The sequence below is a fragment of the Myotis myotis genome, unplaced genomic scaffold, assembly GCF_014108235.1.
Source record: "Myotis myotis isolate mMyoMyo1 unplaced genomic scaffold, mMyoMyo1.p scaffold_m19_p_3, whole genome shotgun sequence".
Lineage (NCBI taxonomy): Eukaryota > Metazoa > Chordata > Mammalia > Chiroptera > Vespertilionidae > Myotis > Myotis myotis.
Genome location: NW_023416335.1, coordinates 302,930 through 329,813, shown reverse-complemented (window position 1 = coordinate 329,813; position 26,884 = coordinate 302,930).

Sequence of the window (26,884 nt, the reverse complement as noted above, 5' to 3'; positions counted from 1 at the left end):
GCCGCGGGGACCGGGCGAGGGGACGGGGCGCGGGGCGCGGAGCCGTCGGGAGGGAGCGCGGGGTCCCGGGGTGGGCGGGCGGCCTCCCGGACCGTGGGCCCCGGGGGGCGCGGAGCTGTCACCCACGCGCTCGGCCCGGCAGGGACCCGGCGAGGGGGGGGCGCAGGGGGAGCGGACCCGCGGGAAGGGACGGGGTGCGGCGGCCGGAGCTGCGCGCGGGGGCGGCGGGGGTCGCGGGGTCGCGGGTCCGGGCGCCTGGCGGGCGGGCGGGCGGGGCGGCGGAGCGCCGCGAGGGGGTGGCCGCGGCGGGTGTGAGCGGCGCGGGGCTTTTTCGGGCGGTTGCTAAGCGAGCGCTCGCGGCGCGGGGCTCGTCACCACCTCCCCCGGCGGCTGCTGTGCGCTCGGCTCTCTCGCTGACGGCCGCGCGGAAACGAGGGGCTGTGACTGTCGCAGCCGCGCGGGCGGGGGCCGCCGGCCAGGTGGCGGGGGGCGGGGGTGGCGGACGCGGGCGCGGGGCGAGCGGAGGGGACGCGGCGGGGCCCTGCGCGGAGTGGGAGGTGGAGGGGCGCCGGCGGAGACCCTCGGAGGCTGAGGGGCGGCAGGTGCCGGGGCGGGGGGCGGTGTGGAGGGCGCGCAGCCGGTGACGATTCCCGGGAAACTCGGCGGCGCCGGCCCTTCCCCGGCTCCAGGCACTTCTCCGCGAACCGAACTCCGGCCGCCCGCGCCTCGCTGCTCCGGGGCTGGGATGCGGGACTGGAAGCCACCGGCTCTGTCGCGTGGATGGAGAATGAAGCGTTCGGCCGCGGGTCTTCCTCCGGCCACTGGTTCTGCGGGTGGAGCCGGAGCCGGGACTGAGCGCAGGAGCCTCTGGTCCCGGGGCCAGGGGGCGGCAGGGCGCAGGGAGGCGCCTCCGACAGGACCGGGGTCTGGGGCCAAGGGTTTGCCTCCAGCGTCCCGCTCCAGGAGCCCTCCTGGAGCCCCGACGGCAGCCAGGGGCTCAAGACCTGTGTGCGGCGGCGACTCCGGGGTACTGGATGTTAGGGGGCCACCCTGCGTCTCCGCACGGTGTGGGGGGTCCGCGCACCGCTCCGGGAGGACTGTCCCCGCGTCTGAGCGCAGCGGCGGACCCGCCCCTCCCCCTCTCCCTCCCTTACCCCCTCCCCCGGGAAGGAACACTGTGTAGACCTGAGGTTAGTGCGCGGTATACCTTTCCCATTGTGCTTCCTGTTCTTGGCGAAAGGTAATGGGTAATTAAGGAGACACACGATGGAATGATGAAGGGAATAAAAGGTGATTTATGGCAGGTCAAGTTGCAACTCTGGTGTTTAAAACAACGCCAGTTAAGCAGGAGTTTCCAGCAGCAAACCGCCGTGTGCAGGCCGCCGGGTGACTCACGGATCTGGCCCGATAGAGCGGGAGGGTGCGTGCCGTTTCCTGTTAGATGGCCTGACCGTTGCATGGCTCCAAAGAGAACAGGTTAGAAGGGTTCGCCTCCCGCCTCTGGCAACCTGGCTGGCGGGCCTGGGGGGTGCTGCCGGTCAGGCTCACCTGGCTGGGAGTGTGATGGGCCGCTGATCCCCAGAAGTGAGAACAGCCGGGCCCAAGCACCCCCTCTTCTATCACCACCCCAGACCCCTGCTGCATGGTCCTGGCATTACCCCCCCCCCCAAGCCACTTCTCACCCGCTCTCCTGCGAAATGGCCTGCTTTTGGCTAAGAAGCCTGTCAGCCCTCTCACGTCCAGTCTGCACATTCCACTTGAGGTAAAGGGTGCGAGCGCTTTGTGAGCAAGACAAACCGTTGACCCACCCACAGTGAGGAAGTCACTGAAATGAAGGTTTTCTCACCACAAAGGTGGTTCCGGAGAAGTGTTCCGAGCCAACGGGTCCTACTGTTTGTCGCCGATACCTTCCTTCCAGGAACCTGTGCCCCCCTCAGCCTACCCATCCGACATGCTTGGCGTGAGGCAGACGCAAGCGTGTGTCTACTCACCAGTATTCCTGCTGTTTTAAATGTTTATAGTTGTTTTATGTGTTTATGGTTATGCATACAGGAAACAGAGTTCATCCTGGTATTATTTAGTAACTAGAGGCCCGGTGCACGAAATTCGTGCAAGGGGCTCGGCCTTCGCAGCCCCGACTTCGTCTGGAAGGTCATAGGACAGTCGTTCTGCTGTTTGGTCTAATTAGCATATTAGCTCTTTGTTATGTAGGCTTATTGTATTCCTCCCGTGGAACAGGGAAGCCTGCATTTGCCCCGCCTGGGATTTTGATGATATTTTCTTAGGCCTTGGGTCACTTGTGATGTGGAAGATTTAATAACTTTGAAAGCAAATAATTTAGGTGATTTCTTCCCTGTGACATAAATCTGTCATGTTACAGCAATGTATTGCTTCTCCTACCTCTGCGTGTTCCACTTTTGAAATTGTAGAAATTGCAAATGAAATATTAAAAGCAAAAAAAAGTGCTTTGCAAAATCTGAGTGGCAGCGGAGTCCCCACACCCAGGTTCCGAGCAGGGCTGGCCCAGCAGGGTTCTGGTACTTTTAGAGGATCGCGCTCTCGCTTTTGACCAGAGTACCTTCCGCGATGTGCCCACGCGATGAACCTGGAGAGACGCCGCGATGCTTTATAGCCACGTGCCAGGAAACGCCATGCGTCCTCAGCTAGCCCGGGGGTGAAGGATGTGCACTTGGACTGTCGATTGTAGAGGGAAAGTAATGACATGCACTCGGCATCGCCCGTGCGTGTCTGTGCCGGTCACTCCCTGGATGCGGTGGCCGTGGCCGTGACTCACCCTTTGGCAGACGGGCGCGTGTTTAGCGCGCAGCCAGCCTGCGGCCTCGGGAGAATCACAGGTTCCGGGCAGGGAGTTAGCGGGCAGAGTGTCCCGTGTAGCTTGGAGTCACTCTTAATCAAGCAGTTCCTCCTGCAAGTTATTTTTATCCAGTAACCACACTCCTAGCTGGCCGCCAACGTCCACAATGTGTTCTGTGTGCAGAGCGGAGCGTGGTCGATTGTGTCCATGACGAAAACATACATGCATTCTCGGGGAGCTGAGCATGCGGGCTCTGGCATCCATGGGGTGGGGTCGTGGTGCTTGCGGGGTGCAGGGGGAGACCTGCGTCTGCTGGGAGGAGAGCAGTCACCTGCACAGCCACCTCTCCACCTGTCGGGCGTGGAGTCCATGTTCGCGTCCTGGGCAGAGGCGGCTGGAGTTCATGGGTCAAAGCAGTTCTCCCTCTCCTCCATGTCCTTGTTCTGGGCGCCGCCTCGGTGAGTGGACAGGCCTCTCCTCAGCCCCCATTCTCCCGACTTCAGCCCATTTCTCCGCTGTCTGACCTCCTCTGCGAAGGCACCACTGCCGTGCTCAGAAGTGAACAGCCCCCCGGGGTGGCTGCTGCAGCTCTCCGGCCCGGAGTCGGTTAGGTTTGTTCCCGAGCCATCTGTCTTCCCCGGTGCATCTTCAAGGACCCGTTCGGCTGGCTCCTGTGGTGTTTACCGTGGCCCGCACCCGCCCTCGGGGTCACTGTGCACTGAGGTCCTCAGAGAGCCGCCCCTGCCCACGTGCAGGGCGTGGCTGTGGTGGGCCCGCCCTGTTCAGAGGAAGTCCCGGAGCCCAACCTTCTCTCAGGAGTGCTCCTGTCAGAGAAGAGCTGACATTTCAGCCAGCCCAGCGCTGCCTGGGCCTTGGAGGAGGGAAAGGCTTGGGAAGGGAGGGGACAACAGGCGCTGTCCACCAGTCCAGGGTGCTGACCCCCCGTCAGGCTGCCCGAAACTGTCTGTCATGGCGGGTTGATTTTCTGTGTGTGAACCCAGAAACGCCTCTCTGTGAGCCAGTTTTCTGTCCCCGACGACCCAGTGGATGGAAGGGCTGTGTTTCTCCATGAATCTGCCTGTGCTCTCGTGGGGCGAGACGTCAGGGATTCTTTTGTCCCGGGTTCCTTTGTGTGTCTCCACAGGAAAAAAAAATATCAAAATGAAATGTCGTTGAAAGGGAATATACAAGTTGAAAAGGTGCCCTAGCCAGTGTGGCTCAGTGGATAGAGCGCTGGCCTGTGGACTGAAGTGTCCTGGGTTCAGTTCCAATCAAGTGAGTGTACCTTGGTTGCAGGCTCTGCCCCGGCCCGGGCCCTGGTTGGGGCTCATGCAGGAGGCAACCAATCAATGTGTTAATGTGTTTCTCTCACATCGATGTTTCTCCGTCTTTCCCTCTCTCTTCTACTCTAAAAATCCATGGAAAAAATATCCTCGGGTGAGGATTAACCGAAAAACCACCCCAAAACAAAAGTAACCTTTGTGTCTTTAGCACAATGTGCCACGCTCGACACAGAAGAGGAAACACTGGCCCACGGGCATATGTGGCACTCCAGGAAACAGAAGACGAGCCTCCTCGCTTCATTAAAACGTCTCCTCCTGCGTTTGCATGACACCCACCAGCAGCTTCCTCCTTCCGCGGGGTAGGCCCCCCCGGGGGCGGGTTCTGGACGCCCAGGGCCTGGGGGGGGGGGCGGGCCACACCTGGCCACTTGTTTGACCTCAGAGTATGTCAGTCCCGTCAACCCAGGAGAGGGACAGGCGCAGTGTTCTCTCGACGGGGCTGCACGGGGCTCCGACGGACCGAGGCGGGAAGCATTGCCACCGCGTCCATAGCAGATGCTCAACAAATGTGGACTATTTTTACCACCAGGAAACAAACTGGGACCCTTCTCCACATTCCCTTAAAGCTTAGCGATGGATTGTTCCTGGTCTTCTCCTGTTATGTCCGTTTTGCTACCTCTTGCCAAAAACTTTGACCTGACATAACCACAACCCCCTCTCGCCCCCCCCCCCCAAAAAAAAACACGACAAAAACAAAAAGATAAGAGCAGGAACGTTATTAGAAGAGAAATGGACTATTCAAGCAAACAAGGCTGGTAACCACGAGAGTAAACACAGTTCTTTGAGCATGAAATCTTGACTCCCCAGAGGCCAAGGCAACCACAAGACAGGAACCCGCGCCCTCCCTCCCACCCGGGCGGACCCTTCGCTGGGGTTTAGAAGATGCTCCTGTGATGGACTCCCTCGGGCCTTGTACTAGCCACAGGGCCAGGCACAGACGTGTTTTAGGGCTGGAGTCTTGTAACTGAGTTTGAAAGAAACCAGAAGCAGCGCATGCACCCACAGTCCAGTGGCCTCCCTCCTCCCCGCGCTCACTTCAGCTGCTGGGCTCCGGGTCCCAGAGGAGGCGTCACCACCCCGAGGGGCCGCACGGCGAGTGTCCCGCGGACAGCTCGGGGTCCTTAGCCCCACGCAGCTTCCTTTCCCACAGCGCTCTAAGGAAAGGCCCTGCCCCGGCTTCACGGAAGCAGGTGTCCCTCTTGTCCTGAGTGTGGCAGCGCCTGAGCGGAGGTGGGAGAGCCGCTGCCACCAGCAGCCGTCCCCGCGCCCCTGCGTCTCTCCCTCTGCACTGAGGGAGAAGCCTCCGTCCCTGTGAGGCTCAGAGTGGCTTCAGGAGCTGCCTCCCCCCCCCCCCCCGCCGCCCCATGCGCGCTTAGTGTGGCGACGTTCTCTGTGCTCTTACCTATGGTGGCGCCTCACGCCAGCTGTAATGCACCCTTCCCTGGCTTCCTTTTCTTTTCTTTTTTAAAAATATGTTTTTATTGACTTCAGAGAGGGAGGGAGAGGGGGAGAGAGAGAGAAACATCTATGATGAGAGAATCATCATCATCGACCGGCTGCCTCCTGCACGCCCCCTACTGGGGATCGAGCCCACAACCCGGGCCTGTGCCTTGACCGGGAATCAAACTGTGACCTCCCGGTTCACAGGTCGATGCTCAACCACTGAGCCACACCGCCAGGCTGGCTTCCCCTTTTAGAGTGACGGCTTTTGGGGGAGGGGCCTTGTCTTGCTGGTGCGTGGGTCCTGGCCCAGGAGTCCCATCTGTCTGCATGTCTGTCCTGGTGAACTTGCGAGCTCCTAGCTGGGCGCTCCAGGTTCCCTGGACCTGACCACCTCGTCCCGTGGCCCCTCCTGGTGTCCGTCTGGCCTCTCGCGGCGGCCACTGCGCTTCTGCCTTCCCGACTTGGGCGTGCAGCCCTGGTGTGCACTGTTCAGCTTTTCCTTCCTGCATGTCCCCACATTTATTCCTCTGCACCTCTTGGAGCTGCGACTCCCACTGCGGTCCGTTTCTCAGCCCTCTGGTGTGAGTGTCCCTGGGCCCCGCCTCCCTGGGGGACGTCCTGTGGGCCACTGGTGGACAGGCCTCCTGCAGGCGCTGTCCTTGGTGCTGAGGACGGACCGTGACCAGGGCGGATGCGTGGTCTCAGGTTCCCCCGCAGTGTTTTGGGTCCTGTTACACCAGTAGCTGCTCCACGGACAGGGGCATCCACGCCCGTCAACACTGGGGGCGCCCTGGCGGCCCGTCCTCCCGTGCCCCCCACTTCTCAGGCTTCGCCAGTTGGGTGTGAGGTGCCCGGACAGGAACCCCGGGCAGGGCTGCGGGGCAGTGGGCCTTGGGTATTGACCGGTAGCACGAGGCTTCTGGCTCTCCATAAACAGTTCCGCTTCCCGACGTTCTCTGTAATGTGCGCCGTTTCTGAAGACACTCCCGAGGGTCTGCTTTCTGACTCTGTCACAAACTTCGTGCGGAGTCCGCACTGTGACGAGGTGGCCGTTTCCACAAGCAGCTGAGGGTTGCGTCTCCCGACTTCCGCCGGGGCCATGTCTGCACCCGCGCCTGAGCCCCCCCCCCCTCCCGGGCGCCCCCCGTTGTCAGGGAGACAGACTCAACCTTTCCCTTCTGTCGCGGAGGACAGCAGGGAGGACAGCAGCGCAGTCCTTACACGGACCAGACCGGATTGCTCGGGGCCGGCCGCCCACGAGCGCGCTCTTCGATGGCAGTTCATTAAGAGCCACGTCGCTCAGTGAACGAGGCCTGGGAACGGGTCCTCAGGAAAGAACCACGGGTTTCCAGGAAACCGGCTGAGCTCATGTCCACTCGGCGTGGTTTCCTGGTGAAATATTGGGAAGTAGCAGCCGCAGGGGGTTGGGAAGGTGCACTGTGATGTGGCCACAGGCGTCCCACGGAGGCACGTCGGACGTGCGATACTGCAGAGGCGTCCAGACGGTGCCGCGTGGAGAGAGCAGGGCACAAGCAGGATGCCCGGGGCCCCCCCTTCCCGGAACTCCTGGGCGGGCAGCACAGAGGGAAGGTGGACGCGAGTCCTGCCCGAGGGAGGCCTGCTTAACCTGGCGGCTCCTCCACCCGCTCCCGGTCAAGGCCAGCTCCCCGCGGCATCTGACCCCTCCCCGGCAGCCTCAGAGCTCCCCTTGGCCTCACTCCTCGCCGAGCTGGCGTCCGGTGCTGTGTGTGGTGTGGCGCTTTGTCAGGGAGCCATTCTGTCCCTCCAGCACCCGTCTCCCCAGTTACCCTCTAGTGTACCGTGAGATGTATTTACTTATTAAGTCTTTCTTGTGGAAAGTATTACCTATGTCCCCTTTTCCCCATTGACCCCCTCCAGCCCCCCAACCCTCCCCCCTAGCCCCAGGCCCTCACCACCCTGTTGTCACGTCCGTATGTGCATACAGGTTCTCTGTGCATCTCTTCCCACCCGCCCTCCTGCCTCCCACCCCCTGGACTTGCTGATGTTTCAATGTTTGTTGCCACCTCCCCCCCCTAAATAATAACCAGTGTCCACCGGGCACTTACTATGGGCCAGGACTCGAGGTCAGGTAACGGGTTTAAGGTCACAGGAGGGCCCGCAGAGCCTGGATGATAAACCGCTGCTCCGGGCACCGGCCTCACCCTGGGCTTCTCAGGCTGGTCACAGTCCCAGAAGCAAGCCCCTGCCGACGCCAGCCAGGAGAGCCCGCTGGGGGGACCGGATGGGGAAGCGGAGAGGAGGGGGGAAGATGAGCAGGAAGCCGGGGCCTCGCCGCAGAGGGGCAGCTTCCGCGAAGCCAGCGAGCTCCCGGCATGTGGCGGGTTGGCCAGAGGCGTGCAGGCATGGGGCTGGGGGCCGAGGGCCGTGACCACCGCCCGGCAAACGCTGTGCCCCTCCCCCGGCCCCCAGCAAAGCCCAGGAGTCCAGCTGTGAGTGGTGAGAGGCGTGACCCCCGCACCACCTGACAGTCCCTCGGAGCTTTTTAATGAAGACACTTTCGCACACATGTGTAGGAAGCGACGACTGGACGCGTCCTGCTGCTGTGCGTCTGCGCACACGGCGGTTCTGACGCGCTGCCCGGACCCAGGCCCGTCCCTTGAGCTTTCCTGTCGGGGCCGTAGGCTCATCGCCGTGCACGTGGGACCTCCGTCTGGGCTCTGACTGACCTCACCCTCCCGTGGGAGCCGTGCTTTCCCAGGGACAGGACTGCAGAGCCGGCGGTTACTGCTCCCGGTCCAGCTCCAGACCTTCCGTGGCTCCCAGGCGCCTTCTTGTTGTTACACTTTCTTTAAAAAAAATATTCTTATTGATTCCAGAGAAGAAGGGAGAGGGAGAGAGAGAGAAACATCAACGATGAGAGAGAATCATGGATCGGCTGCCTCCTGCACGCCCCACATTGGGGATGGAGCCCACAACCCAGGCGTGTGCTCTTGACCGGGAATCGACCCCGGGGCCCTTCAGTCTCCAGGCTGACGCTGTATCCACTGAGCCACACAGGCTAGGGCACAGTGGTTAGACTTGTTGCAACTTGTCTCCCAGGTACATTTGATCCCCTCGCAGCGCTCCTCAGCCCCAGGAGAGGCCAGGGCACTTGTCAGAGCAGAACAGGGCCAAGGCGGGAGCCTCAGCTCCAGCTGGAACGCGGGAAGGGGTTCCCTGCTCACGAGTGAACTGGGGGTGCGGCTGGCGAGCCTGGTCAGTCCCCGTCCACGTAAGATTTCTCTTGAGTTTCGCGCATGAACGTGGACCAGGAGACAGACAGGAGTGACAGCGAATCCATGTCGTGGTCAGGATCACTCACGGACAGTAACAAAAAGCCATGGAAATCACTGTCTGACCTACTGAGTGAGTTTTATTCCCAGAGGCCTGATGCACGAATCTGTGCAAGGGCCCGGCCTGCGCCATCCAGCTTTGTCCGGAAGGTCATCTGGTCTAATTAGCATATTACACTTTATTATAAATTATTACTACTGTTATTTTGTTAATCCTCACCCAAAGATATTTTTCCCATTGCTTTTTAGAGAGAGTGGAAAGCAGGGAGGGAGGGAGACAGACCTACAGACAGACATGGATGTGAGAGAAACACATCGATTGGTTGCCTCCTGAACACACGCTGACCGGAGCCTGGGATCAAACCTGCAACCCAGGTTTGTGCCCTTGGCTGGGACTCGAACCTGAGACCCCTCGGTCCGAGGGCCGAAGCTCTACCCACCGAGCACACTGGCCAGGGCACGAATGAGTTGTTACTTCAACAAGATCACTGGCCACCCGTCTTCCACCTCTCGCGCTCCCGGCCGCGGGAGCCTATTGGTGCGCTTCCTCCCGTCGTCCCCGTGGCCCAGATGGCGTCTGCATCGGCTGCCCGGCCACGGACGGGCTCACAGCCGTCACCGGACACCGTGTTCCAACTCCATAATCAAATGCAGATGTCCTGTTTCAACAGGTTAACGGACAGCCTCTCACAGAAGGAATTCAGGCTAAATTTAGTGTCTGAGAAGGGCCAGGCCGGAAATAGACCTCCGGCCGGCCAGCCGGGCTGTTTTCCTCCGAGAAGGTGAGCGGACGTTCTTCCCGAACTCCGTCCTCCCGGCAGCAAACAGGTGTCGCCGGCCAGCTCCACCTCACAGCCACCGTCCCCAGGGCCTGCTGCCCGGCCCTGGCCACGTGGGCGGGTGGCGAGGCCAGGGTCCCAGGTGCCTGGGACACGCGTCTGCGTGGCTGTCGCCCCCTCCCCTTCACTCCTCAGCTCGGCCACCTCCCAGGCCCCATCAGTCCTTGTTGTTTTCTGTTGAAGGAATTAAAAAGGTGACTCATGGGGCTAAAAATGTCTGCCTTTTCCTGGTTTCCTGTGCCTCTCCTACTCTCCACGTTTCTGCTGCAACTGACATTTATTCACGCTTCTTGTTTTCTCCTAAAGCGGCAGCTTGACCCTTAGCTTAGGACAGGCAGCTGTCCATGTTCGGACACGACCCGCACTGGGCCAGCCCCGGCGCCGCCCGCCGCCCCCTTCGGGCGCGAGGGTCAGGGTGCGGCTCTCTACCCTGCCCACAGCGCTGGCACCGTCACTGGGCACTTTCCTGTCCCGTCACGGGAGCTGTGACACAGGCTCCCAGCGGGTTCGCCCAGGGAGGTGGCAGAGTGGTTGCTGTGGCACCGACCGGGACTTCCACACTCCACCCGCTGGCCGCCCCCGGGGCTGGCGTGTCCCCCTCAGGTCACGGGTGGCTGTCAGAATGGGCAGTGAGAGGCAGTCCTTGTCCCCCGAGGAGAGTCCCAGTTGGCTGAGGAGCACAACCCTGGGTGGGGCTGGGAGTGGGGTCACAGGACCAGCGGAGAGCGGGCCCGGCGTCCGTATCTGTCTGGATGTGCGGGGCCCGTGCTCTGGAAGTTCGGGGACCGGGCAGCCGGTGGTGGCTCAGAGGAGAGCCTCCCGTCCGTCCACCTTCCTGGCCTGGCTGCTCGGCGTTGGGCGCCGTATGTGCTGAGCCGGCACGGCCACGGGTAACCCTGAGGGGGGCGGTGAAGGATGGAGAAAAGACAGACAAGAGGAGAAAGCTGGGTCTGGGGGGCGATGCTCCTCTCTGATGGAGAGACAGCGCCACGGCCTGCAAGCTGAGTCTTTATTTTACAGCAGATCCCACGAGGCAAAGCAAGGGCGGGTCAAGATGTTTACAACGTTCTCGGGGGTTTTGAATCCACTCAGTCACATGCACCTGATCAAGGTTTGTTTACTTGCTGCACCTCCCGCAGCCCACACCACTCAGCCACGTGGGGCCACAGGTTCGGACCATCAGGTCAAGCTCACAGCTGTAGCCTTTGGCTGTCATTGTGCTGGGAGGGTTCTGCCCTCCAGGCTGGGACTTGCACGTGGCTATGCCACGAGAGGACCGTGCCCTCTCATTAGTCCAAGGCTTGAACCCGTCCAAACGCTGAAGCCGCTCGCCACAGCTCGGGGCCCAGGACTCAGCACCAGGCACAGTGATGCCACCAGCGAGGAGACAAGGAAGCCTGGGTCAGGTACGGGCACTCCCCTCTCGCAAACAGGACACAGGAGCCCCGACGGGGGTGCGGGGGAGGCGGGGGATGGAGCGGCCTGGGGTCACGGCCAGCCGGTGGCTGCGGCACAGGCAGGTGGCAGCCCCGCCCACAGAGGCGCCTGGATCTCGCCCAGGTTTAGCTCCACGGGGCTCACACAGGCCTGAGACGGAGGGAGGGTCCTGGTGGACATTGGGGATGCACGTCCTCTCCTGCCACCTGGGTGCAATGCCATCAGGAGCAAGGGTGGCGGCCCAGCTTCCTTCGTGGCTGCCCATGAAGGCATCCCGGGCAACGCCCGGCGGCCGCCAGGTGGGTTGTGCGGGCCAGGAGGCACGGGCTCACCCTGCCGGGCGCATCCTCTGGGCAACGGGGAACAGTCTGGGTCGCCCTGGCTGGATTCGCAGAGAGCTGCTGGCCACGCGGTGCTTGGGAACGTGAATGTTTGGTGCACGTGATGGCCGCGAGAGGGGACAGACCTGCCGCGGTCATGACCGATGCCTAACCGTCCATGTGATGTGCTGCTCCGTAAGCTCCCAGTGGGCCGCATGGTGCCGGGTTCTTCACGTTTGGGTGGATGAGAAGTGCGTCCGTGGAGGAAGGTAACGCGAAATAAGCAGGCAAACAGTTGAGTTGGTAACACCTTTAAAACGATGGTTCTAATTCGGGGTGATGCCTGCCGAGGAGAAGCGCTGGTTCTGTGAGTGATGGGTGACGAGGGGCGGCGGCGGTGGGGGGGGGGTTAGGGTGCAGGTGTGTGGGAGTGAGGGCAGCAGAGCGGGACACAGGGCGGGCGACGGGAGTGCCTGGGCGCTGGGCCAGCAGCCAATGAGCCGTCCTGCCGGGGCCTCACTGGGTTGGAACTCGGACGCGTATCCTGGTTTGAGTTGAGCTTGCATGGGTACAGTCTTATGCACTTAGGAGGATTTAAAGACATGTGCGTGATCAAAACACGCGTGAACTGTCGTCTGCCGGACTGGGCCTGTGGTTCACGCCGAGGGTGGGCGTAGCCTGTCCTCCCTGGATCCGTGTTCACGTGCGGCCAGAGAGCTCGCCCGCAGTCATGTGTCACCCAGGACCGAGGCCAGTGCACCTGGAAGTGCTCAGGTGGCCACGCCGTGGGGTGAGGCCTCACGGTGGACCGTGGGGATGGAGGACTGGCCCAGCATCCCCGCCCCCCCCCCGCCCCCGCGAGCACCCAGCAGGGCCACACCCTCCCCTGCGCCCGAATTAGCAGAACATGCTCTCAGCTGGGCCCCCGCCCCCAGTCTCTCTGGCGAGGAGCCTTCCCACACGCAGCTGCTGGGGAACCTTCCGGAGCCCTTCATCACCCGCATCCCCGCAGGCTGCGTTCTGTGCCTTTTGTCAGACCCAGATCTCCCTGCCGCCTGCCCCCCAACCCCCCCAGCTCTGCTGCCAAACGTCGCTCCCCTGGGTGGAGCCTGTGTGCACTGCCGGCCCCTGGCGTGCCAGTCCCGGCGCCGGCTCCCGCCCCTCGCCCCGGGGCCTGGCACGTGCCCGTCGCCCACCTGGAGCGTTCTCCACCCGCCCGCGTGGTGGCCCATGTCCATTTCTCCTTCCTGCCTAACCCGGGACCCCTTCCTGCTGCCGCCGACTCCCAGAGGCGTCCCGCCCCAGCTCTGGCGGTCCCTGTAGCAACTGGGTATCGGCTCTTAACACGCAGAAGACGTCTTACATAAGGTGTCTGAATCCAGCCGAGCCGTTATGTAATGAGCAGCTACAACAGATAGACGGGACTCACCCCACGGTGAACATCCTTCAAAAGGCCATTTCCAGACCCGGCTGGTGTGGCTCTGTGGTTGAGTGTCTCCCCAGGAACCGAGAGGTTGCTGGTTCGATTCCCGGTCAGGGGTTGGGGGCTCGATCCCCAGTGGGGGGCCTGCAGGGGGCAGCCGATCCCCGATTCTCTCTCATCATGGATGTTCCTGTCTCCCTCTGCCTTTCTCTCTCTGAAATCAGTAAAAGCACGTTTAAAAAACACCACGACCGAGGCCAGGGCTGTTCTCGCGTGTTTGCCAGGTTTCCCAGCTGTGTCTCCCCGCGGCTCTGTCTCCACGGTGCTGGGGCCCCTGCCAGGCGCGATGGCGGGTGTGTGGGGACGGGCGCGGGCTGCCTGCCCTTGACGTGACCTTGACTCCCTGAGCTCCACTTCCCTGTGAGGGTGGGAGGGGGAGACGGTCATTTCCTCACCTCCTCACGTTGTGGAGGTGGAGCGGACTTGAGTCCCTGAGGCCTGAATGGCGGGCCGAGGTCCCAGTGCGGGCCGTGAGCCAGGGCCCCCGCCTGGCCCCCCGACGGTCCTGTCCCCTGAAACCGCCTGTCCTTAGCACACAGCTCCTCGGCGAGTTTAGTTCGCACACAGGTTGTTTTTACTGTAGGAAGAACTGTGTTTATAAGGTACTAGCATGTTTCCCATTTTTATGGCAAAGCAATTTTTTAAAAAACTTGTTGATTTTAGAGAGAGAGAGAGTGAGACACATCCATTTGTTGTTCCACTTACCGATTCACTCATTGGTTGCTTCCTGTGTGTGCATGACCATGACCGGGGATGGAACCCGCAGCCCAGGTGTATCGGGACGACGCTCTAACCAAGGAGCCACCGGCCAGGGCCTGCAAAGCGATTTAATCCCTTTCTGATTGTTCTTGTTTAAATCTAGCAGTCTGTCTGCGACACAGGGTTTCTCACATGAGAACTTCAAGATGAGAAATACACACACACACACCACACACCGAAAGCCCTTCTCAGTTAAGGAGAACATTCAAATACTTTGGAGAGAGAGGCAAAATTGGTGTGAGTGTTTAAGCTGGACGCGCGCTGGGAAGACGGTGGGTCCTGGGATTTTCCGTGGAGCCTTGCCCAGGTCGGGGAGAGCAGCGAAGTCTGCATGGCCACTGGCCCCAGCCCCTCCCCAGGGCTTGGGGGCGGGACGGCGTGCCCCCCCCCCCCCCCCCGGAGGGGCGCTCTGTCGGGAACCCTTGCCTCTGTCCCCGGTCACCCGCTGAGGAGCGGCAGACAATCTGTGCAGGGAACTCGGAGGAAGCTGAGCCCCGACCAGCGTCTCTGCCGTGTCCCTCCCCCAGGAGCGTCCCTGTTCCCCATCCCTCGGGCTCCCGTGTGAGTCTGGGGAGCCGCGTGCTGGTCCTGTTTCCTGGGCCTCGGCTACGGTTGCTGTGGCAACAGCCCGGCTTCCTTTGTGTGCATCTGGTGGCCGAGCCCCCGGAGCACCCACAGGCGCCGCCTGCCTGCTCCGTCCACGGCCTGCCATCTGCCTCCGCCCGTTCAGTTTCTATATTCGCTGTCCCCTCGCGAGCTGAGTCACAGGGCGCCACTGCCTCCTGGGGTTTCCTGCACCAGCTCCCAGGGCCAGTGCTCACGAGGGTGCTCCCCATTCCCAGTCCCGGACTGGGACTCTGACCGTGGGCGCTGGGTGAGGGGTGGCCTGGGTGCGGGTCCAGGTCCCGGGCGAGGGGTGGCCCGGGTGCGGGTCCAGGTGCTGGGGGAGGGGTGGCCCTGGTGTGGGTCAAGGTGCTGGGGAGGGGTGGCCCTGGTGTGGGTCAAGGTGCTGGGGAGGGGTGGCCCTGGTGTGGGTCAAGGTGCTGGGGAGGGGTGGCCCTGGTGTGGGTCCAGGTGCCGGGGGAGGGGTGGCCTGGGTGCGGGTCCAGGCCCTGGGGGAGGGGTGGCCGGGTGCGGGTCCAGGTGCTGGGGGAGGGGGGGCCCTGGTGTGGGTCAAGGTGCTGGGGGAGGGGTGGCCCTGGTGTGGGTCCAGGCGCCGGGGGAGGGGTGGCCTGGGTGCGGGTCCAGGCCCTGGGGGAGGGGTGGCCGGGTGCGGGTCCAGGTGCTGGGGGAGGGGTGGCCCTGGTGTGGGTCAAGGTGCTGGGGGAGGGGTGGCCCGGGTGCGGGTCCAGGTGCCGGGGGAGGGTTGGCCCGGGTGCGGGTCCAGGTGCTGGGCGAGAGGTGGCCTGGGTGCGGGTCCAGGTGCTGGGCCCCCCATGTCAGGACGGAGTCTTTCCTGTTGTGTCATGGAGTCCCCAGGCTGGTGAGCGTCAGCAGGCTCTCCGTCCTCCCGAGCCATGGGGTCTCGTTTAGTTCGTGTCCTGTTGGCATCCAGACCTCGGCATGGTCAGTCCGAGGGGTTCATTCCCGGGGAGTCATCCCTGGGGGTCAGTTCTGGGCAGTCATCCCTGGGAGCTCAGCCCTGGGGGTCAGTCCTGGCGGTCAGTCCTGGAGGGCCAGTTCTGGGCAGTCATCCCTCGGGGGTCAGTCCCGGCGGCCAGTGGCCGTGCCCCGCGGAAGGAAGGCAGGAACGCCCTCGGTAAATGACCCCCCGTGCCGTCTAACCCATGTTCCCCAAGCTCGTCCTCCCGTCGGTAAGTCTGCCCAGCGTTTGGGGCGGAGCGCGTCCTTGTCCCTGGAGGAATGTCGGGGTGGCCTCTGGTCTCCTTCCCCGTGGACTCCCTTCAGTGCGCGTGAGCGAGGCCGGTGAGCGCGTGACCGATGCCACCCGTGCTCGGTGCTCCCGTGGGGGTGGTGGGCTGTGCGTGGCGCCCGGTGGCCTCGCTGTCACGCTGCCTGGCGAGCCCGCCCCGCCTGTGCTTCCTCTGCGCCCCTGCCCTCCCGGGCGCCGAGTTGGCGCTCGCTGCTCTGGGACTTGCGGCCTCCTGCCCCCTCCCCCCCACTTCGGCCCCTCAGTTTCTCCTCCCGCAGGAGAGTGAGGACGAGGGCAGGTCGCAGGGCTCCTGGCTGTGAAGCCGTAGGAGGGTGCCCAGCCCCGGCTCAGCGTCTTCTCAGCGGGATCCCTGCCTCCTGTGGAGGGGCCTGTCCCCAGGGAGCAGGCGCATCTCTTGGAGAGGAGGGCGTCCTGCACATTCTCTGCACAAAACGCTGCTCCCCATTCTGTCAAACTCGGAGCTGACTGTGGCCGCTGCCCGGTCCCGAGACCTCCCACCTGGTCTCGCTTTCCTCTGCCTCGCGTTTCTCCTCGTCCGCCAGTTACCTTCAGCTTAGGAGATGGGGGCACTGCCACGAAGTCAGGAGCTCACGGACGGCAGGTGAGAAACGCCGCAGGGAGTGCTGCCCTCGGCTCTGGAGGCTGCGCCCGTCCAGCTCCAGCGCAAACACCCCCGGAGCTGCGGAGCTGCGTCCGGAGCGCTGAGGCTGGGGGCGCCCGCCTCCCGGGGGCTGGCCCTGTGGGTGAGGCCCGCTGTGTGCCACCAGCGCAGCTGCTCCGGGGACGGGCCCAGGACCCGGGTGACTCGGGGAGCCCGGCTCTCGAGGAGCTTCTCGCTCACAATCGCGAGGACTCCGGCTTCCCGCGCCCAGTCCATGTTCTCTCCAGGAGCGGCGGGCAGCCGGTCCCCAGGGTGTGGAGTTTTGCATTTCTGGGTTAAATATTTCAGCCACAGATGTGTCTGAAGTGGCGGCATTTGCCAGGCCCTGAATCCGGGGCTCCTGGCTGCTTTTTGGGGGAACGTGTGCTTGGCGCTCAGACAATGTGGGACTTCAGGGGGTAGAGGACGGACAGAAGTGGGAACAGGGTGAGGAGGGGGTGGCCACGGAGGCTGGTCAGGGGTCCAGGCCTGTCAGCTCGCCTGCACGCACTGTATGCCCTGGCCGGCAGCGTCCCAGACCCACGTGCTAGTATGTCTGCAGTGCGGGCCCGGGCATGGGGGGTGGGGGGAAGCGGATTGTCCCTCAGGGAGGGGGAGGGGAGGAGTCAGGCTTTGCTGTCACAAGAATTGCCGTCACACGTGTGAAATCCAGCACCTTTTGAATTTTCGACTTTTGGGTTCGGGGCTGGTGGCTTGTGAGGGCTGAGGAGGCCGAGCACCTCAGGGAGACTTAGTACAGGAGGAAACATGCCAGGAGCACTCCCGTTCTCCCCCCTCCGGGCACATGTACACACACATGCACATGCATGGACACATGACACACACAGGCTCTCAGGCACACACACGTACCTCCATGCACATGCATGGACTCACACGCACACAGGCATGTATACATGTGCACACATGTGCACTCACAGGCACACATACACACGTCTGCACACATCATGGCTGTGGGCTCTACACAGTTTTCCAAATTCCTGCCCAGTTAGCTGGTGGGGTGGGCTGCATGCCTGTGTGTGAACACGCGTGTGTGTGAACGTTTCGGTTGTGCCAGAGACCCTTCTCTGGGCGAGCCGGAGCATTTGTTGAAATCGGTCAAATCTAAAGATCCTGGAGCTGAGCTCGGGGTGACCTGAGCCCCAGCACATACGTGTTGAAAGCGGCAAGGCCCCTCCTCCGGGGCAGGGCCTGCGTGTGCCGGGGCTCGGCCCTGGGTGGGAGGCAGAGCTTATTCAGACTGACGGTTCCTGTGGGTGAGGAGCCCCGTGCACCACGTGTTGGGTGTCACGTCGGGTGACTGGTGACCCCTGCAGCTCGACAGCTGTTCCTTCTCTGATCAGCCCTGTTCCGCCCCATCCCCCCGGAGTCAAGGTCCAAAGAGCTGTGTCCCCGAAACCCGCCAGTGTTTCGGGGAGATGCCGGGAACACGCCCCGCACAGGACACTCTGTGTCTCAGCAGAACTCGGGGCAGATGCTGCCGACGAGAGGCCTGTGCCTTCGTAGCTGGAAATGAGGCTTTTAAAGCAAAGCCCGTGACCTCGGCCGCTCGGAAGAGGCACGTTATAGCGGACGCGTCGTCTGTGCCCCAGCAGCCAAATTAACACTAGATTGCCCAAGGAAGTCATTTTGACTGCTTTTTAATTTCAATTAGAAAAACAATTATGTATATAAGGACACAATGTCTTAGAATTTTGTGACTTTTTGTACAACATATAAATGCGTTTATTAATAATTGTAGTTACCTCCCCCTCCATTTCCGGTATATATATATATATATATGTGTTATACCTATATTGCCCAAAAGCAGTCATTTTGACTGCTTGGGAAATTTTAACTCTTATTATTGAATTGAGTAAATTTCTTATATGACCAGGTCGGCTCTGTATTGAAATAACAGTTTTCATTTTTTTTCGATTACCGTCACATGATAACATACAAGTACAGGATAAATTGTCGATACTTGATAAGTTGCAGTTGCTCAATAAGCTAAACTAGTACTTGTTATTCGAATCTTTATGCAGTGATACTTGTTCTAAGCTGTTTATTGTATTTCTTTTGCGCCCTAAATTCATGAAAGAAATGTCGAATAGAAGTGAGTTATTGGAAAAGCTAAGGAACATGAGTGAAGAGTGCTCCGATATTATTCTTTCACGATGCAGTCATTTTGGCTGCTTTTGGGCAATATGGGTACATACGAAATTTCAGTCTTTCTGGTGTTAACCCTCTCTTCCTCCCGAGAGTTCAACGGGTTCTGCAGTTTCAGGCGCAATCACAGGCATGAATTGGAGCAACTGTGCTCGACCGATTTGTCACAAATTCAGGGCCCAGCGGCCTCCGCGGCGGGGAAGGGGCAGGCACCTGCCACGGCGGACCCGCCTGAGTGGAGTGAGGAGCAAGGAGACTTGAGACCCTTTCCTGGGGGTGGTTTGGGGCGGGCACCGCGATGAGGGGGGAGGGGGGATGGCCACGCCCTGCAGACAGACGGGCGGGGTCTCTGCTGTGGGCCGCAGCCTGTGTCACCTGCGTGCTCCCCGCTGAGCCTCACGGACATTTACCGGAGCGACCCCCCAGGAAGGAGCTGTTATTCTGTTAGTTACTGTTTGTGTTCCTTTGTAGGTGTGTGGTGTGTGGTCACGGAGCCGGGGTGTGTGTGTGTGTGTGTGTGTGTTGGGGGGCGGGGGGAAGATGCATTGAAATTGGTGTAAAGCCAACAATTCCTTGTCCCGTGAAACCCTGAAAAGCAGTCTGTTTGAACACTTCACTTTTTAATATATTTTTATTGACTTCAGAGAGGAAGAGAGAGGGAGAGATTCCATCAATGATGAGAGAGAATCGTGGACTAGCTGCCTCCTGCACGCCCCCTGCTGGGGATCGAGCCTGCAACCTGGGCATGTGCCCTGACCAGGAATTGAACCCGGGACCCTTCAGTCCACAGGCCGATGCCTCTCCACTGAGCCAAACCAGCCAGGGCTGTTTGAACACTTGAGACTTAACAATAGAGAAGTTACGAAACAACTTGTGCTGATATTTGTTTGTTGAGTTATGTCTGGGGTTGGGGGGTAGGTCTGTGTGGGGCCCCAGGAGGTCGGCTCCAGTCCAGTCCAAACAGGGTGTCTGCCTGGCACGTGCGCCTCGACCCCCCACAGGTGACGCTTCCCCATTTGAAGTGGCGAGTGATGCCCAAGGCGTGTTCTGATCCGCAGTGGCCCGGTGTGGACGGCGAGTAAACCTTCACGATCAGCTACTGCCATCGGCTAGACCCCCTGGGGCAGAGAATCCGCGCAGAAAGCCTTTCAGGGCGAAGGGACAACGATAGGCCGACAAGCCCGGCTGTAGCTGGGAGCACTTGGAACAGGAGACCGGGGAAGACAGGCTGTGGCGTCCCGTGGGCTCGGGCTCTGCGGGGAGCAATGCCTTCTGGGACGCCCACTCGAGCCCCTGCGCACGCTGACGTTCAGCGCTGTTGCCGGTCGCCTAGCAGGACACCGCCCCGGAGGGCCTGGCCGGCCCCGGAGGTCTGCCCGTTACCCTCAAGGGCAGGAGGGAGGTGGGCACTTTTTCAGGGACGTGACACATAGTCCTCTCTGCAAGCTCATTACACACACTCACATGCATGCGTGGCTCTTGATGGAAAAAAACGTTTTTATTGATTTCAGAGAGAGGAAGGGAGAGGGAGAGAGAGAGATGGAAACTTCAGTGATGAGAGAGCATCATCCATCAGCTGCCTCCTGCATGCCCCCACTGGGGATCGAGCCCGAAACCTGGGCAGGTGCCCCGACCAGGAATCGAGCCATGACCTTCTGGTCCATAGGTTGACGCTCAACCACTGAGCCACACCGGCCAGGCTGTGTTTTTAATCTATAAGGAACGTCCATGATGTTTGGGAAGGACAGCGGAGTCAATGTGGCTCATGTTCATTCAGAGCCTCGGCGAGGCGGGGCGGGGCGTTCGGAGGGACGCGGGTCGGCGTCTGAGCGGCCTGGGTGACGCGCATCTCCAGTCCTGCGGGCGGAGTTGCCTGACCCCCAGGACCTAGAGCAGCGGTTCTCAACCTTCCCAATGCTGCAACCCTTTAATGCAGTTCCTCATGTTGTGGTGACCCCCAACCATATAATTATTTTTGTTGCTACTTCATAACTGTAATTTTGCTGCTGTTATGAATCGTCATGTAAATATCTGATATGCAGGATGTATTTTCATTGTTACAAATTAAACATAATTAAAGCATAGTGATTAATCACAAAAGCAATATGTAATTATATATGCGTTTTCCAATGGTCTTAGGCGACCCCTGTAAAGGGGTCACGACCCACAGGTTGAGAACCGCTGACCTAGAGGGTCGTTGGGATTCAGGACTCAGAAACGACAACTTGGCGGCGGCAGAGCCACGCGCCCCGGTTCCCCGGGAGGCTGGTGGCATCACGCAGCTGGCCCAGGACCGAGCTGTCTCGCCCACCACAGGGTGGAGCGTGTGACTCAGCTGCTGGGAGCGATGCGCTGTAAAAAGCACATTGGTTTCCTGAATGGTTCCCCAACGGCTGTCACTCCTCGTGGGATTTGGGTCTGTTTCCTGCGAGGCCTGTTGCCCTGCTCTCCTCCGTCCCAGGGACCGTGAACGAATATTCCCTGGAAATCTTTTTACTTTGGCTTTGAATGAAATCCACAAAAGTGTCATCAGGGGGAGCACTGAGGTCCGTCCCCAGCGTCGGGGTGGGACACGCTCACTGTCTTTCTCCATGTGTGTCTGTCTGTCTCCGCCCCGGTGGCCACACCACGTCCTCCTCCCACGCCCGGGCCAGCACGGAGCGATGTCAAAATTCCCCAGTTAGGTCAGTGATGGCTTCCCTTCCACACACAGAGACGTTGGTTGCCTTTTGTCCGTGTCCCGACTGGAGCTCGAACCCGCAGCCTGGGCGTAGGAGGATGACGCTCTAACCATCTGGGCACCTGGCCAGGGCAACGGTGCGATAAGCCTTGCTGACCCCAAGTGAAAATGCTTCCCAGGAAGGTGAGGTCGGTCCCCTCGCGAAGAGCAGGAAATGCCTCGGGAACCTCCTGGCTTTCCCGACCTCTGACGGCCTCCAGGCCCCGGCCCACAGCTGCCGGGTGGAAACGGGCTGCCGGCCTTTGCCACTGAATTGCTTTGCATCCAAGGTGTGTGGCTGGCAGGGCTAGCGCTCGGTCTCAGCCGCAAGGCGCTCGGCGCTGGGCTAGGCTGGCGTGCTCGCTGGCGCCGATGACCTGACGTTCGTCCCCGTGACCCCCAGTTACATGATGCCACACCGTGCGGCTTCCTCTGCGCACCTGCCCTCGCGTTTCAGGAGCCTGCTCCTTTCAGCAGCACTTTGTTTAAAGCCTGTGCAAGTCATGCCTGTTTACCATAACAATGACAGCGGAGCGCACATGTGTCAACAGTGAGAATGTCTGCGCCTCCCATCCGGCCGCCGGGTCAGCCGATCCTGCCCAGGGTCCCCGACCCACGGAGCCCAGCAGAAACGGGATTTAAATTTGCCCGAGGGCACCATGAAACGAGTGGGATAGATAGGTGACATAACGTTTCAGAACCTTTTATTTAAGCCAAGATATTTAAACTGTTAGCATTTCATCTTGTGATCCTTGGAAATATCATTTTAAAATATCATTATTGCTCTAGCTGGTTTGGCTCAGTGGATAGAGCATCAGCCTGCGGACTGAAGGGTCCTGGGTTCGATTCCAGTCAAGGGCACGCACCTCAGTTGCAGGCTCCATCCCCAGCACGTGTAGGAGGCAACCAATCCATATGTCTCTCTCGCATCGATGTTTCTATCTCTGTCCCCGTCCCTTTCATTCTCTCTAAAAAATCAATGAAAAAATATCCTTGGGTGAGGATTTTAAAAAAAGCATTATTGTTTTAAAATACATTCTTGCCTGGCCAGCCTGACTCAGTGGTTGAGCATCGACCTATGAACCAGGAGGTCACAGTTCGATTCCCTGAGAGTCACCTCATTAGCATAAACTCAGGTGGGGTTGGAGGGGGCTTCCCTCAGAAACCCCAAGGGTTTCAGGGCTCTGTGCCAGGAACTGGGTGGGACCAAATCTAGATTCTTCCTCTATCACCACCTCACATCCCTTCCCTCAGGAATGCAAGGCGTCTACCCTGAACCAGCTTGGGAATCATGGGGAGAGCCAACAGCGTACCGAATCCACCCGTCAGGGTCTAAGGGAACCAGCCGTGGGGAGAAATTACAGAGGAAGGGAGAGGGAGAGAGAGATAGAAACATCAACGATGAGAGAGAATCATGGGTCGGCTGCCTCCTGCACGTCCCACACAGGGGATCGAGCCTACAACCCAGGCATGTGCCCCGACTGGGAACTGAACCGTGACCTCCTGGTTCATAGGTCAATTTTCAACCACTGAGCCATGCTGACCGGGTGCGTTGTGATTTTTAAAGCATTTTTAGCTTTGTTTCAACCCAGGTGTGAAAACCTGTATCTGTATGTCTTTATTTACATAAGACTAGGTCTTACATCTGTTAAAGATTTGTACTGGTAGGTCTTCGTATTACTCCTTCATGGTTGCGATTCGTAAGAACTCTATTGCCTGGCACACAGCACACCAAATAGTGTCAACCTTAAAAATTCATTAAGTTAATTAGATATGAACATTTTGTGTTCAAAATTTTTGCTTCTATTTCCACCATTGTTTAAATGCCGCTCACATCTTCGTTATTGTTATTTCTTGACTCTGGTTAGTAAAGATGCTTGCTTTCAAAAGATATCTTGAGAAAGGTAAAAAACACCAAAGGAAATAATAGATATTGCCTCTCTTTTTTTAAAAAAATCTTTATTGTTGGGAGTATTACAGATGTCCCTCTTTTTTCCCCTGATTGCCCACCTCCACCAAGTTCTTGCCCTACCCCAGGCCTTCACCACCCTATTGTCTGCCGGGGTCCTGCCCCAGCAGGTCCAGGGGTCCCCAAAGGCGTGGACGGAGTCGGCGAAGAAGGAATGACATGGAGAGGGCATTCAGATGATCATCATAGAAAGGTTCTCTAGCCACATTCTGGTCAGGATCTCCAGTGAGGTTCTGGTTAGGATCTCTAGCCAGGATATGTGTCCATGTTCTCTTGCTAGGTTCTCCAGGTTCTCCAGCCAGGTTCTGTAGCCATGTTCCCTCGCTAGGTTCTCCAGCCAGGTTCTGTGTCCATGTTCTCTTGCTAGGTTCTCCAGCCAGGTTCCCCAGGTTCCCCAGCCAGGTTCGGTCACCAGATTCTGTAGCCAGGTTCTGGCTATGTTCTCCAACCAATTTCTGTAGTCAGGTTCAGTCCAGGATCTTTTGCCATGTTCTCTCCAGCGAAGTTCTTCTGTCTCTAGGTTCTGTGGCCAGTTTCTGTCCAGGATCTTTTGCCATGTTCTCTCCAGCGAAGTTCTTCTGTCTCTAGAGAACGTTCTGTGTAGGTTCTGTGCCTAGGTTCTGTCTCTCTTGGTTCCGTATTCTAAGTTCTGTGTCTTGCTGTCTTATTACATCTGTATTTATACCAGTTGATTCAATCCTATCAATCTCTATTACAAAGGCTAGGGCGTTTCTTATCTCCATTCCAGGGAGTAAAGATTATGTAGCTTAAGCATGATTGTTCGTAGTTAAAGTGATTAATTACCCGCCTGGCACTTAGTTAAGAGGTTTTATTCCCTCCCTAACTTCAGGGGAAAATCCCTACTTGGGGAAACAACCTTTCTCAGAGAGGAGACCTTGGTTAAAACACATAGTGCCAAGAAGGTGAGCAAACATATTAAGATCAATATGCCATATATGCCAGGTCCCTTGAAACAGCAAGGATGGACCGGCTCCCGGCAATTGTCTGTGTCCATAGCTAACGCATCGATACATATAAGATCTTTGTTTAATCTCTTCCCACCCCCCCCCAACCTCCTTCCCTCTGAGAATCATCAGTCTGTTCCATTTCATGCCTCTGATTTTATTTTATTCACCAGTTTATTCTGTTCACTAGATTTCTTATTCATCTATTTTGATTTTTAGATTCAATTGTTGATAGGTATATATTTGTTGCCATTTTGTTGTTCCTATTTTTGATCTTTTTCTTCTTCTTCTTCCTCTTTATAAAGAATACCCTTCAACATTTCATATAATACTGGTTTGGTGGTGATGAACTTCATTAGCTTTTCTTGTCTGTGAAGCTCTTTATCTGACGTTCAATTCTAAATATTAACTTTGCTGAGTAATCTTGGTTGTAGGTTCTTGCTATTCGTCACTTTGAATATTTCTTGCCACTCCCTTCTGGTCTGCATAGTTTGTGGAGAAATCAGCTGACAGTCATATGGGCATTGTCATGTAGGTAACTGATTCTGATTTGACTCCCAGAATCCTCTACTGTTGATTCTCTGTATATTATTCTTTATTTCAGTTAGTGTATGCTTAATTTCTGACTGGCACTTTTCCATTTTTTCGGAGGTTTCTAGAAGATTCTTGAGTAACCTTATAACCGTGGTTTTTGCTTTCTTCCATTTCTTTCATTTGTGACATGTTTTGTTGTTTCTGTATTTTGTCTGCTTCCCTGTGTTTGTTTCTATGTATTGGGTAGAGCTGCTAAGTCTTCTTGAGTTGATAGAGTGGCCTTGTGTAGTGGGTGTCCTATAGAGGCTAGTGGCTCAGCCTCCCCAATCACCTGAGCTGGGAGCTCTAGGTGCACCCCTTTGTGGGCTGTGTGCACAGCCTTGTTGTAGTTGAGATTTGATTGCTGTTGGTGTCACTGGGAGGAATTGACCTCCAGGCCAATTGGCTGTGAGGACCAGCTGTGGCTACAGTGGGAGAGCTGCTGTGCAGGAGACACCCTTATGCAGCAGGACTTGCTTCAGTGGGGCTTTGGTGCTCACTGTGTCTGCCCCTTGAGTGTGTCGCTTATGGATGTGAAGAGTTGTAATCTGGATGGTCTGACACTGACCACTGGGTACACTGGCTCTTGGGTCTCCAGGGAGGTGCAAAGTCAGCCACTGCCTGGGGCCACCCAGCAGGAGCTACAGAGAGATCTGAAGATTCCTCCTCTTTGTATCAGGTTTGGAAGTGCCCAGATGAGGCCCAGCTATGAAGCAAGGCAGGCTGGTGCTGGTGCTGGTTTTGGGTTTTTTTTATTGATAGGTTTGGGGTTCCCTGACCCAGCTGAAGCATGTTTTAGAGATTTTAGCCTGAGCAAGGACAGGCCCTTCATATGCAAAAGCTGCTGCAGGCAGCTTGGGTGGGGTTGTAAAGTGGATGAGACGGAGTCTTAGGGAAACAGAAATGGCTGCCAGTCAGCCCTGTGCCTGAGGAGGTCCCAGCACAGGAAAAATGGTCCCTGTGATCACCTCCATCTGGGAGAAAGCTGGCCCCAAATTCCTGCCCCGATGCCAGACAATCCAGTTCCTCCTCATATGTGTCTGTGTCCCCCAGAGCCTCTCCCTGGTGCTGGAGCTCAGAGGAAGTGGGAATCTCTAAGTTCAGTTTGTGTGCCGGCCTTTTAAGAGGAACAGCTGGGTCTCCAGCAGCCTCTGTGTCACTGAGCCCCAATCTGCACTGGTTTTTACAGCCCGTAGTTATCACGGCCCATAGGGACTTCTTTCCCAGCTCAGGGGGCCTGGGCTGGGGGTCTGGTGTGGGGCTGGGACCCCTTACTCCTCCGGGCGGCCTCCGCAGAGGTGATCTCCCTCCTGATGAAAAATGTGGCCCACATGGGTGCCAGCCCAGCCTGTTCCATGCCTTTGCACCTCCTACCAGCCTCAGTGCGCTTCCTTCTTGACTTGTCTAGTTGCAGGACTCCCATTCAGCCAGCTTTCCGGCGGTTCTGGATGATGGTTGTTCTGTATTTTAGTTGTAATTCTGATGTGGTTGTGGGAGGCGGCGAGTACAGGTGTTTACCTATGCTGCCATCTTCCACCTCACTTTTTCTGTATTAAAGAATTGAAAACTGCAAACAATGTATGAAGATGTGAAAGCCTTCGAGACTCGCTTCAGCTGAGATTAAGTGATGCAATTAAGTTTTAGTGCTCACAGCCCTCTTAAAACATGAGTGTCCCCGAAGTGCCGCATTTGCTCCGCGAGGGACGGGAGGAGGGTGGCGATGGCCCCGGGGAACAAGGACAAACAGGAAAGGGAGTTCATCGGGACTCACAGTCTAGGCCAGTGATGGCGAACCTATGACACGCGTGTGAGAGGTGACATGCGAACTCATTTTTTTGGTTGATTTTTCTTTGTTAAATGGCATTTAAATATATAAAATAAATATCAAAAATGTAAGTCTTTGTTTTACTCTGGTTGCAAAGATCAAAAAATTTCTATATGTGACACGGCACCAGAGTTAAGTTAGGGTTTTTCAAAATGCTGACACGCCGAGCTCAAAAGGTTTGCCATCACTGGTCTAGGCCAAACACGTAAACGGCAGGTTAAGAAATGAAGGTTCTTCGTGGAGCCATACACAACCCATGGGCAGACTTGGTCAAAGGGCCCCCATAATTGCTGCTAAGGGAACTACAGTCTCTTTTCTTGACATACGTTTGCTAGCATTTTCTGCAGTAAAATTGTTTAACCCAACCTTGTGCAATAATG